Raw genomic sequence first — 12,556 nt, 5'->3', positions numbered from 1 at the left:
AATGTTCAGAATGGGTAGAAGGGGGCACGGTAGACGTATCCTGACCCCCTAGGTTTTCTGAGGGTGGCTGAGGAGGTCCATATGTGCGACAAAAATACATTTTTTTTAAAAATTCCGCGTGGTTAGCGTCCGGTGCGCGTACCGGGTAGCGCTCCGGGGAGCGTACTTTGGTGAAAATTAGTGAAAAAAGTTAGAGTAAAATGATAATTGTGAGTGATCAGATGTAGGGTAGCTCTGAAAAGAGCTTTTGGGTCCTGTGGCTGATGTAGGTACCTACAAGTAGGTACCAATGCACAGTCTTAAATTGAGGATGAAAATTCTGTTCCCCTCATCTGAGAAGTGAACTCCATCTCCTCTGTAGATATCTTGCATGTAGTAACGCAAGTTATTGTTGTACATGGAGCCCATTCCATGGTCTCTCATGTAAGCTGAAACAGACTTATTTACATTCTTCCTCGATTTCTCAATTTGTGGACAAAATTGGTTCGACCACCTCCATTTCTGTCTTTGGCATATATTTGAATATACCAAGGCAGTTTGAGGAAAAAGTGCCATCAATTGGTCAAAGGTGTCTTTTAAAAACATTTCCAGACCTACACCAGTCAAAGTGCCCAAGTCATTTCCTCCACAGTGCACAATTAACAGGTCAGGTTTTGGCAAATGCATAAAGGTTTTCACCAATGGTATCAATTGGTGACATTTTAATCCTCTGTGGCCAATCCACTTAATTTCCACATTTTGTAAATTGAGGTTAGGTAAATTTCTGTTATCAGCATACCTTTGAGCCCAGTAGATGTAACTATGTCCAACAATCCAGACAGAAAACATGTTGAGAGAAGGTTCTGCTGCAGTCAGATGAAGTGTGGCAATGAAATGGCAGTTGAAAAAATAAGAGTTTAAAATGAAAAAAACTGTGGAGTTTCTGTGTTAATGAAGCAGTAGCAGTGATTGGTGGATTTTGATTGCTGAAAACAGAAAGTTAGGGTGCATGGATGAGTTCTTTGAAAGATGTAATTTGAATGGTCAAGAAAAAAAAATCATTTTATGAAAGATTGCACTGGATATGCAGGTGTACTAAGAGTTCAGAGTTCAATTGAAACATTGTTGTGTGAACTTGCAAACATCAGAGGTCTTTCAGGAGGTGGTTGCTATGCAAAAAAGGCAGAAAGGGCAGAGGGGGGAAGGGTGTTGATTTGAAAAAAGTGAGGGAAGAGTTTTGATTGGGTGACATGAGAGATATATGTGATGAATTACAGCATTTCTGTGCCATTGATGGTTGCAGGCTCTGGAGTGCATACCTTTTGCTCTGCTGAAGACAAATTGGTGTGTGTCTGAGACTGTTTTGAAACTCAAAAAGTATTTGCTAAGGTGAGAAAAGATTCATTTAATTTAGATAGAGAATAGTATGCTTTAGGGAGAAAATTATGAAGAAAGTTGTGTATTTAAAATGTTGCTTTGTGTCAAGTGTTTTACAAATAGATTTTGTTTCTTTGAGTTACATAGCCATGTTAAAAGTGACGCAAAAATAGTGGAAGGGTCTTACAAAAATGCTTTCATGTGTCTTAGGGCATTTTAACTCACTTCCCCATGAATGTATGAATATAATTGCTTTACAAGATGTGTTTAAAAACGTTTTTTGAAATCAATTAGGTTTCTTGATATGTACTGCTAGAGTTTCATAGGTTGCTTGGGGCATATTTTCAAGGCTTTTGAGTTCCTTTGATGTAATTTTTCCCATTTTATTTTAAGACATTTCCTTGTGGTGCAAGGTCCTTGTAAATACGCCCCCATGTGTGCTTGGCAAATTTAGATTTTAATTCTTTGAGTTACATAGCCATGTTAAAAGTGACCCAAAAATGGTGCAAGGGCCTTAAAAAAACGCTTTCATGTGTCTTATGGCATTTTAAGTCATTTCCCCTTGAATGTAGGTATATAATTGATTTATATGATGTGTTTAAAAACTTTTTTTGAAATCAATTAGATTTCTGGATATGTACTGCTAGAGTTTCATAGGTTGCTTGGGGCATATTTATAAGGCCTTTGAGTTTCTCTGATGTTATTTTTCCCATTTTAATTTAAGACCTTTCCCTGTGGTGCAAGGTCCTTGTAAATACGCCCCCATCTGTGCTTGGCAAATTTAGATTTTGATTATTTGACTTACATAGCCATGTTAAAAGTGACCCAAAAATGGTGCAAGGGCCTTAAAAAAACGCTTTCATGTGTCTTAGGGCATTTTAAGTCATTTCCCGATGAATGTAGGTATATCATTGATTTAGATGATGTGTTTAAAAACGTTTTTTGAAATCAATTAGGTTTCTGGATATGTAGTGCTAGAGTTTCATAGGTTGCTTGGGACATATTTATAAGGCATTTGAGTCTCTCTGATGTTATTTTTCCCATTTTAATTTAAGACCTTTCCCCGTGGTGCAAGGTCCTTGTAAATATGCCCCCATCTGTGCTTGGCAAATTTAGATTTTAATTCTTTGAGTTACATAGCCATGGTAAAAGTGACCCAAAAATGGTGGAAGGGCCTTAAAAAAACGCTTTCATGTGTCTTAGGCCATTTTAAGTCATTTCCCCTTGAATGTAGGTATATAATTGATTTAGATGATGTGTTTAAAAACGATTTTTGAAATCAATTAGGTTTCTTGATATGTAGTGCTAGAGTTTCATAGGTTGCTTGGGGTATATTTAAAAAGCATTTGAGTCCCTTTGATGTTATTTTTTAAATTTTAATTAAAGACATTTTCCCGTGGTGGAAGGTCCTTGTAAATACACCCCCATGTGTGCTTGGCAAAATTAGATTTTGATTCTTTGAGTTAGATAGCCATGTTCCATACAGTGCTCACCTTCTGCGTAGTCTTTGATATGCTAGACTCCATCTGCACAATGAGATACCTAAGCAAAGGAAACACAGGTGATGTGATTGTGGAGTAGTGTGGCTCACTGGTGTGGAGTAGTGTGGCTCACTGGTGTGGAGTAGTGTGGCTCACTGGTTAGAGGCGGCAGGCCTGAGAGCAGAAGTCAGCCTGGGACCAGGGTTCAATTCCCGACGCGGCAGGGTCTTGGACCTTGGTCAGCGGACTCGATAATTCTCGCTTCGGTGCTTACTCTAATCAGGGGTTCCACTTGGCAACTCTGGGCATTAGCTTTCCTAATCTCCACAACGGCCCCACCAATTCCGGGGATGCCTGGCTCCACCTTGGGGACTCCCAGCAAGGGACCATCCCACAGGGAAAGCCAGGACGGGTTCCCCAGAGTTATACAGCGCCGGGACGCCCCGTTGCTGGGGCAGCTGTGCGCTTTACAAGTATACTACATTTACATTTACATTGTGAAATGAGGAAAAGAAATTCCACATTTTTCAATTACATCACCTGTGTTTCCTAACTTTACGAATGACATTGTGCAGATGAGGTTTAGGCCTGTCCACGGACACAGAAGAGGTCTGGCCTTTGTTCAAGAGTGAAGTGGACATGACTTACTTCATTGGTAGGCCTTCACATGTATTATCTCCTCTGTACTCTTCAACAAGCGTAAATTTCATCTGCAACCCTGAGTAGGCCTCACCTCAAACAAACCTCTGGATAGGCCACACCTTATCGTCATCCTGAATCAATCATTTAAAATGTTAGGGACAGATTTATGATAGGTGTATGCCTCTTTTGCGCCACTGTGCGTCACTTTTGTGACGCAGCGGCGGTGCAAAAGATGTGCTATGTGGCGACATATTTACAACTTGATGCATCTAGGCAGATGTGTCATGCTGTAAAGTCCCGTGCCACATGAAACCGATGCAGCAGTGATGCAAAAGATGCACCATGTTGCAAGACAGACATCACTTCATCTCCAACAAGATAAGAAGCTGAATCTTCTGTAAATGTCAAAATTGTTGTATACAGTGCTCAACTTCTGTGTACTCTTTGATATGCTAGACTCCATCTGCACTATGAGATACCTAAGCAAAGGAAACACAGGTGATGTGATTGTGAAATGAGGAAAAGAAACTCCACATTTTTCAATTACATCACCTGTGTTTCCTAACTTTACGAATGACATTGTGAAGATGAGGTTTAGGCCTGTCCACGGACACAGAAGAGGTCTGGCCTTTGTTCAAGATTGAAGTGGACATGACTCACTTCATTGGTAGGCCTGCACATGTATTATCTCCTCTGTACTGTTCAACAAGCCTAAATTTTATCTGCAACCCTGAGTAGGCCTCACCTCAAACAAACCTCTGGATAGGCCACACCTTATCGTCATCCTGAATCAATCATTTAAAATGTTAGGGACAGATTTATGATAGGTGTGTGCCTCTTTTGCGCCGCTGTGTGTCACTTTTGTGACGCAGCGGCGGTGCAAAAAGATTTGCTATGTGGCGACATATTTACAACTTGATGCATCTAGGCAGATGTGTCATGCTGTAAAGTCCCGTGCCAAATGAAACCGATGCAGCAGTGATGCAAAAGATGCACCATGTTGCAAGACAGGCCTCACTTCATCTCCAACAAGATAAGAAGCTGAATCTTCTGTAAATGTCAAAATTGTTGTATACAGTGCTCAACTTCTGTGTACTCTTTGATATGCTAGACTCCATCTGCACTATGAGATACCTAAGCAAAGGAAACACAGGTGATGTGATTGTGAAATGAGGAGAAGAAACTCCACATTTTTCAATTACATCACCTGTGTTTCCTAACTTTACGAATGACATTGTGCAGATGAGGTTTAGGCCTGTCCACGGACACAGAAGAGGTCTGGCCTTTGTTCAAGAGTGCAGTGGACATGACTCACTTCATTGGTAGGCCTGCACATTTATTATCTCCTCTGTATTCTTCAACAAGCCTAAATTTCATCTGCAACCCTGAGTAGGCCTCACCTCAAACAAACATCTGGATAGGCCACACCTTATCGTCATCCTGAATCAATCATTTAAAATGTTAGGGACAGATTTATGATAGCCGTGTGCCTCTTTTGCGCCGCTGTGAGTCACTTTTGTGACGTAGCGGCGGCGCAAAAGATGCGCTATGTTGCGACATATTTACAACTTGATGCATCTAGGCAGATGTGTCATGCTGTAAAGTCCTGTGCCACATGAAACCTGCGTCAGGTTTCATATAGGCGTTTTGTTGCAGGGTGGGCATTCATTTGCATGAAAGCCCTGTAAAACTAACACAGTGAAATTTAGAAGATTTCACTGAGTCAGCTTTATAGCATTGCTGAATCAAATCCTTACGCCTGTTTGAAACAGGCATAAGGAGTGATGCACCATGCAATGTGTGGCTTGCTCCTGTGCATTGCAGTAGACATGTCGCGCTTACGACGTGATTCCTGCAATGTGCTGCTTTTGCGGCACAGATGCGTGACGCATCTGTGCTGTTTTTACTCAATGGTGCTCCACATTGTAAATGCGGCACACCATGGGTGGCAGAGCAGCGGTGCACATTAACTGGTGCATCCGTGGGGATGCGCCAGTTAACATAAATCTGCCCCTTTACATTTAAGTATGAGCAGGGGACACAGAGTCGGTGAGGCTTATCCAAGGTTAAGAAGAGATGAGTCCTGTTCACTGAAAACTTGGACATAGGCCTCACCTCCTCAGCATCGCTGGACATGGCTAAATAATAGCTGCAAAATGTTACTCTTGTTAAACAATTTTACTATTATAGTCTCTGAGATTTGTCTCTTACTCTGCAACATCTCATTGTTGTTCTCTTTCTTTAAAGATAATGACAACATCAACCATAAATGATAATGAGCAATCAGTTGATCTCGATCTTACCATTGAACTTGTCATTGAAACGTCAGTGGAAGTAGATCCCTTGGATGATTTAAATCCTGAGGATGATGAAGAACATGATGAGGATGCCGATTTGTCAGAATTGTATGACATAGGGTGGGAAGCTGACCTGCTTGAGCCTATGGAACTATAAACATTTATTTTTAAAATTTACTGGAAATGAAAAGTAAAAATGTAAACCGTTTCATTTAAAATTAAACACAACTTCAAAAACAGGTTATGTGTAGTGTCTTTAATAAAATAGTCAAATATGCTCATAAAATTAGATCAGATTCACATATAAAACATCACAGGTAAAATGTAGAAGCATTCCATTTCTTTGCTACTATTTGTGAATACTAAATTTGCCAATGCACTAAAAATTATTCTATGTAAAAATGACAAGTAGTGTGTTAAATTTTTGACGACTGTTATTGATTTACTGTTTGGTAATAGTGGTTAATAACATTTTTTATTATATTTTACCACAGATTCAACTGCAGATCATTTCGAAATTAGAGAATGCCGTCTAAGGGTAGAATCCGAAAGGCTGCAAAACGTCAAAGACAGCAGCTTAATAAATTGTTGCAGCAGTCCTCTACAATAAAAACTCGTCAAGTCACCAAGAAAGCTCCGGGTAAGACAACGAAATCATTCATAAGAAACATTTGTAGAAAAAAAAGTAGTACTACAGAAAATGTTTTAGTCCAGAAAAAGAGAAGCAATTTAAACGGAAAGGAAAGGCCAATCAAAAATGTTACTGCTAGAGCAGGAGATAACTCTGTGCATGATAGTAGAAGGAAACAACAGCTTAGGGACATTCGTAGACGAAGGTTCCGCAACAGGATAATTGGCAATTTGTTAAAAAATATTAAGAAAGGTCAACAGAAAGTGGTTTTTTATAAGAGAAAAAAAAAGTGGAGAAAGTTATTGATCAGGCATTTGAAATTAAGCGAAAGTTATTTCTTTTGATAATCAATAGAATTAGGAAGCTAAACAAGGCAATTTATGATTTCAAAAGAAATACTAGATGGAAGAGAACAGTTAATCGTAGTAATTTTTGTGAAGTTTTTTCAGGAGAATGGATGCATAGTTCAAGTTGTGAGGCATTTTTTAATGAGGAGAGTTATTTCCAGGATAATGATTTGGTGCATGCAGTTGACACCAGTGGTCGAGCTTATGAGGTGAAAGATGGTTGTCCAGTTGAAAAAGAAAAACTTGTGACAACAGAGGCAGAAGAGGTGTTAGGTAATGAGGTTTTAGGAAGACGTCCTAAGGGACCTGTGTACACCTGGAAGTGTAGTAGTATTTGCAGTGTGCGACAGGATTCCATCAATTTGCTTTGTGATTTTGTACGGACATTTAATAAGAAAAGTTTGAAGCAGAAAATGATGTTGTTGCAAGAATTAGATCCTTGCAGAGTGAGAGAAGTGACAGGTTTGCATGGTCATTCACTGGCTTGTCTTTCCAGGAGAGTATGCCAGAGTGTTTTTCATCATTTCAGGATGCTAGCAGTGCATCATAATAAAGTGAGGAAATTAGTTAGAATGTTGTATTATGCTAAGAGTCCAGCAATTATGCTTAAACAATTATGCAATGCTCTTTTGCATGGTTCTGAAATAGATGTGAAGAATATTTGTGAAGAAATTGAGTTTTGTTACTTTGGAAGTAAAGAGGAGAATGTTGAAATTGACCCAGAAGAAGAGGGTAATGTGGAAGATAGTGTACAGGTTTCCAGTACAGATAATTTTCAGAAGGAAATTGCCACGTTTCAGGTGAAATCAAGTGAGAGGCCTAATTTCACTTGTGTGTGTTGTCGACGCACTTATTATAAGAATCAGACTAAGTTAGTGGATTTATATGCGAAAAGTGAAAGGGAAAATAATTGTGAATGGAAGGATTTCGCAACATACTTGATGGTAGAAAATTGTTTTGATTTGGCATTGGATCAACGTGTGTGTACTTATTGTTGTAACAAATTAAATCAAAACCGGATGCCTGCTAGAGCGGTTCATAATAATCTGGAATTGGTTGAGATTCCTTCTGAATTGAAGGATTTAAATACTTATGAATCTATTTTGATTCAAAGTATCCATCCCTTTCAGGCTATTGTAAGAATGGAGCCAAAGACAGGGAAATTGCCTCCATCAGATTTACAGAGAGGATTAAAGGGAAGAGTTGTTTATTTGCCTCTAGATTTGAAGAAAAACATTAATACAATTGGAGTAGAAAAAGTGGAAGAGGAACCTCTGGTTATCTTAGTTAATGGGGTTCCGACAAAGAGTAAGAAAATATGGCAAGATTTAGTGGATGTTAGGAAAGTCAAAAAGGCAACATTGTATTTGAAAAAAAGCAATAAGTACTATAAGAATGTATATGTTGCAGAAGAGGAAGTAAGTGAAGAAGAGGATAGTGATTTGTGTGGTGGTCAAATTGAGAAAGTAGAACCCTCTAAAAGTGAAGAAATATATGAACATTATAGTGTTCATCCTTTGCATTCCAAGAAAGTCATGGGGAATGCTATTGAGTTGTTTCAAATGAAACAAGCCAAAGGAGTCCAATTAGTGTTTGGGAGGAAAGTTTGGAAGCTCGGTGTTTCCCACAGCTATTTCCAACAGGTCAAGGAGGAAGATATGATGAGCGACCTCATCAAATTCCTGCTTCTGAATACCGGACTTTACGATTGTATGCAGAAGATCCTAGGTTTCGACAATGCATTCCGTATTTGTTTCATCTCCTGTTTGAAAGCGATCTGTCTGGACTGTCATATGCAGTGAACCACATCTTGAAAAGTGGTATACAGATGCAAAACATCTCGGCAAGTGACTTTATGGATAAAGTCAATGTGCAAGACAGTATTTTGGATTCTCACCTGATTAATCTCATGGCGTGTCAGCGTGGTACTAATGAGTACTGGTACCGTCGTCATGGTGATTTAAAATGTATGCTGAGGAACTTAGGAACTCCCACATGGTTCCTCACTCTCAGCTGTGCCGAGTATGGCTGGGAAGACTTACTTGAATTTCTACGAGAGGCAAATGGAAACATTGAAAATATCGAATTCAAGACACCCGGAGAACTGTGCTCTTTGGATCCAGTGAATGTATGCAGGTACTTCAATCATAGATTTGAAGCTATAATGTCTTTCATCATGAACAAGAAAAATCCACCTCTTGGAGAGGTGTTGGATTTCTTCTGGAGAAAGGAGTACCAAGCAAGAGGTACTCCTCATATACATATGCTGCTGTGGATCAAGGATGCACCTAAATTTGGAACAGATCCAGAAGACTTAGTGATGAGTTTCATAGAACAGTATTCTACATGTGCTGTTCCAAACGCAAAGAAAGAGAAAAGCCTAAGAGAACAAGTTTTACGCTTCCAAAGCCATCGTTGTGGAAAGTACTGTCGTCGTAAATTCAGAAACAAGGACAAGTTCTACACCAAATGTCGTTTCGCCTTTCCACGACCGGTGATTTCTAAAGGAAGAGTGAACAGTTTGATGTCTTCGCTGCGACATAATGTGATGAAGAAATCACCTAAAAACACATACAATTTGAAAAGGAACGAAGAGTCCAAGTACATCAACGACTACAACCCAGTGATTTTGTCCATGTGGAATGCTAACATGGATATACAGTTTGTGGCTGATAACTGTATGGCTGTGGCTCAGTATGTGACATCTTACATCACCAAAAAAGAAAAGACAGAATTGAAGGATATGTGGGAGGACATTTCCCATGAAAAGAGCCTCAGTAAGAAGTTGTACAGTTTCAGTCTGAAGATGTTGTCACATCGAGAAATCGGAGCTTACGAATGTTCTGACCGGTTATCTTCAGCAAGTCTCTATGCCAAATCCAGGAGTATCGTTTGGGCGAGTCTTGGTCTTGCTGCAACGCGTAATCGAGTTCTGAAACCTGTGCGGGAAATTGAGTATTTGGCGGAAAAGGAGCCAAACAGTACCGATATTTTGAAGACCAACATGTTGGATACATATTATCCAAATAGAAGCAGTCACCTCGAGAATGTTTGTCTGTATGAGGTTCTACAAATTTACATATTCAAGAGGAACATCAAAGAAGATATTGATAAAGGAGTGTATGCTGTAATTGGAAGTGAGGGATGTCTTGTCAAGCAAAGGAAATGCCACTTGGTAAACCATCGAAAATTGAGTGGCGAATCTCCTGAAAAAAAAGAATTTTTCTATTTAGCACTTTTGCAACTTTTCAAGCCTTGGCGTGCAGAAGAGGAACTGCTTGGAGATTTCCTCTGTTATGAAGACTCTTTCAATGCCGCCAAGGAGACCATGGAATGTCCTGTTTTTCCCAAATATCTAGGAATGTTGAATGCGGAAATCGAGCAGGAAGCAACGATTGCAGCCGAGATTGCTAGAGACAGTTCTCAGGACAGTCAGAGTTCTGTTTCATTGAGTCAGGATCCACTAGGAGGACCAGTTATCGAAAATGAAGCTGCCACTGCCATGATTGAAGTGGAAAGAGCCATGGCACATGCTCAGGAGGATGCGGTTAACTTAGAAGACTTGGAAAGACAACTCAACGTTGAGCAGAGAAAAATATATGACGAAGTTACCAACCAAATTGATCATGGATTAAGTCATGAGAAGAAAGAGTGCTCATGTACGTCGTTGAAGCCTGTCCGACTATACGTGAGTGGAGAAGCGGGAACTGGAAAAAGTTTCCTCATTAAAGCAATTTCATGTTATTTGCAGAAAAGGACTGAGTCATCGCTGTCTTGTGTTGTCACCGCTCCAACTGGACTGGCAGCACATAACATTAAAGGTATTACTTTGCATCGTCTACTGATGCTGCCAGTGGAGCATGATAACAAATTACAATACCACAAGTTATCTGGAGATGCTTGTTGTGAAGTTTCAAGAGTCTTGAAGAAAATGAAACTTCTTATCATTGACAAAGTAAGCATGGTTTCCAATGTCATGCTTGCCTTTGTGCATTTGAGAATGCAAGAAGTTCTCAAAACAGAGTATGATGTGTTATTTGGTGGCAAACACATCATTGTTTTCGGTGATCTTCTGCAGCTGACACCAGTGAAAGGACAACCTGTGTTCAAAATACTCACGCATGAAGATACCAGGAAGTGCCTAGGGAGCATTGGCAACGTTAATATATGGTTAAACTTCAATTATGCTGAACTGCGTGAAAATATGCGTCAGGCGAAGGATGAAGATTACAAGAATATTCTACAAGATGTTAGAATCGGAAAAGTGACCGAGCATGGGAAAGAAGCTTTACATGCACGATTACTGTCAAATTTGTATCCAGAACAAGACGTTGTGCCTGAGAATATTTTTCAGAAAATTACTAAGAAGAAATCTGGAATATGTTTGATGCCAACTCTTGCAGAATGTGCCATCTTCAACAACAAAATGTTGTATTTAGAAAACCAAGAGATTGTGAAACTGGAAGCTATTGACAGAGTAGAGCATATGGGATCAACAATTATTTTGTCTGAGAATTTGAAATCAAAATTGGATTCATTAGAGAAGACTATATCTAAAACTGCAGGTTTTGAAAAGACTCTGAATGTGTGCTTAAATTGCCGTATAATTTTAAGAAGGAATTTACATGTTGAAAGAGGTCTGGTAAATGGATCAATGGGTAATGTTGTTGATTTTGTGAAATACAGAAATAGAGATGGAATTTAATTTTTTTAAATTAAATTTGATGGCATTGAGGAAGTACAGCTAATTGGTCGTTGCTCTGCTAGGTTTTTGCTTGTAAAAGACTTATATGTTCGCCGTAAGCAGTTTCCTGTTTGCTTGGCATATGCGGTGACAATCCATAAATCGCAAGGCTTAAGTGTAGACGGTGCATTGGTGAATATTGGCAGTTCTGTGTTCAAGGAGGGTATGGCATATGTGGCATTGTCACGAGTTAGAACTTTATCGGGATTGTACTTGATTGAGTGTGATGTCACAAACATTTGTGCGGATCTAGATTGTGTTAAGGAATACAATAGGTTAAGAAGAGAGTATGCGCCACATTTGCCTCAATATCCTTTGTTTGAGAAACGTGTGGTAGGCCGGAAACGAAGAAATGTGACCAATAGTAGGGAGGTTGTAGCAAAAAGACGAAAAGTCGATGAACCAGAAATTATAAGCAGAAAGAAAAAGGATTTTGTTGAAGATGTTGTTGGTTTTCAATTTGAAAACAGTTCTGGTGTCAACTGCTATGCTAATGTAGTGGTTAATGTTTTGTTTTCTCTAGAAAATGTAAAACAAGAGATTGTGGTCAATTCGGATCAAAGATTTTGCAGTTTGTTGAATTCTGTGCTAGAGAAATGTAGCACTGATAGAACAAAAATAGAAAGTGTGTCTGAAATTCGAAATCTGTTAGACAGATGTTCAGGTCAAACACAATTCTCTCAAAATATTCAGCAAGATTGTCAGGAGTTTTTAATGTATATGCTTGATGTATTGCATGATGAAGGTGTAGATGTAGATCACCTGTTTGGGCTTTCTTATCAATGGCAGCATGACTGCGAGAACTGTAGGGTATCAAGTACTACTAGTGTAGACTCAGAAAAATGTATATATTTAACTTTGCCAGACAGTAAATCAGTGCCTTTAATAAGCTAGTAAAAGCAGCTGATCACAACATGGAGTGTAGCCAATGTAAGTCTGAAATGTTGTCAACATTATTTATACGAACATATGGCCAGTATGTCATTTTAATGTTCCAACGATGTAGGCCTGATGGAACAAAATTGACAACTTTAATTAAAAAGTTTGTGGCTTCGCAG

The 12,556-nt window shown here is 39.2% G+C and overlaps 1 protein-coding gene and 1 long non-coding RNA gene across 51 annotated transcripts in view; one reads left to right on the top strand and one right to left on the bottom strand.

The window, feature by feature from the left end:
- NFIX (nuclear factor I X) overlaps nt 1–12,556 on the top strand; it is a 5,476,577-nt gene that overhangs the window by 1,644,091 nt on the left and 3,819,930 nt on the right. The gene's annotated exons all lie outside the window — the stretch shown is intronic.
- Nucleotides 1–12,556, bottom strand: part of LOC144826393 (uncharacterized) — a 221,700-nt gene that overhangs the window by 132,900 nt on the left and 76,244 nt on the right. Inside the window, exon 2 of the long non-coding RNA XR_013609815.1 lies at nt 5,783–5,927. This is a non-coding gene — a long non-coding RNA (uncharacterized LOC144826393). The remainder of the gene's footprint in view (nt 1–5,782; nt 5,928–12,556) is intronic.

Source organism: Lissotriton helveticus, chromosome 1_1 (assembly GCF_964261635.1).
Source record: "Lissotriton helveticus chromosome 1_1, aLisHel1.1, whole genome shotgun sequence".
NCBI classification, from domain to species: Eukaryota; Metazoa; Chordata; class Amphibia; order Caudata; family Salamandridae; genus Lissotriton; species Lissotriton helveticus.
This window is presented reverse-complemented; position numbering and strand designations above follow the sequence as displayed.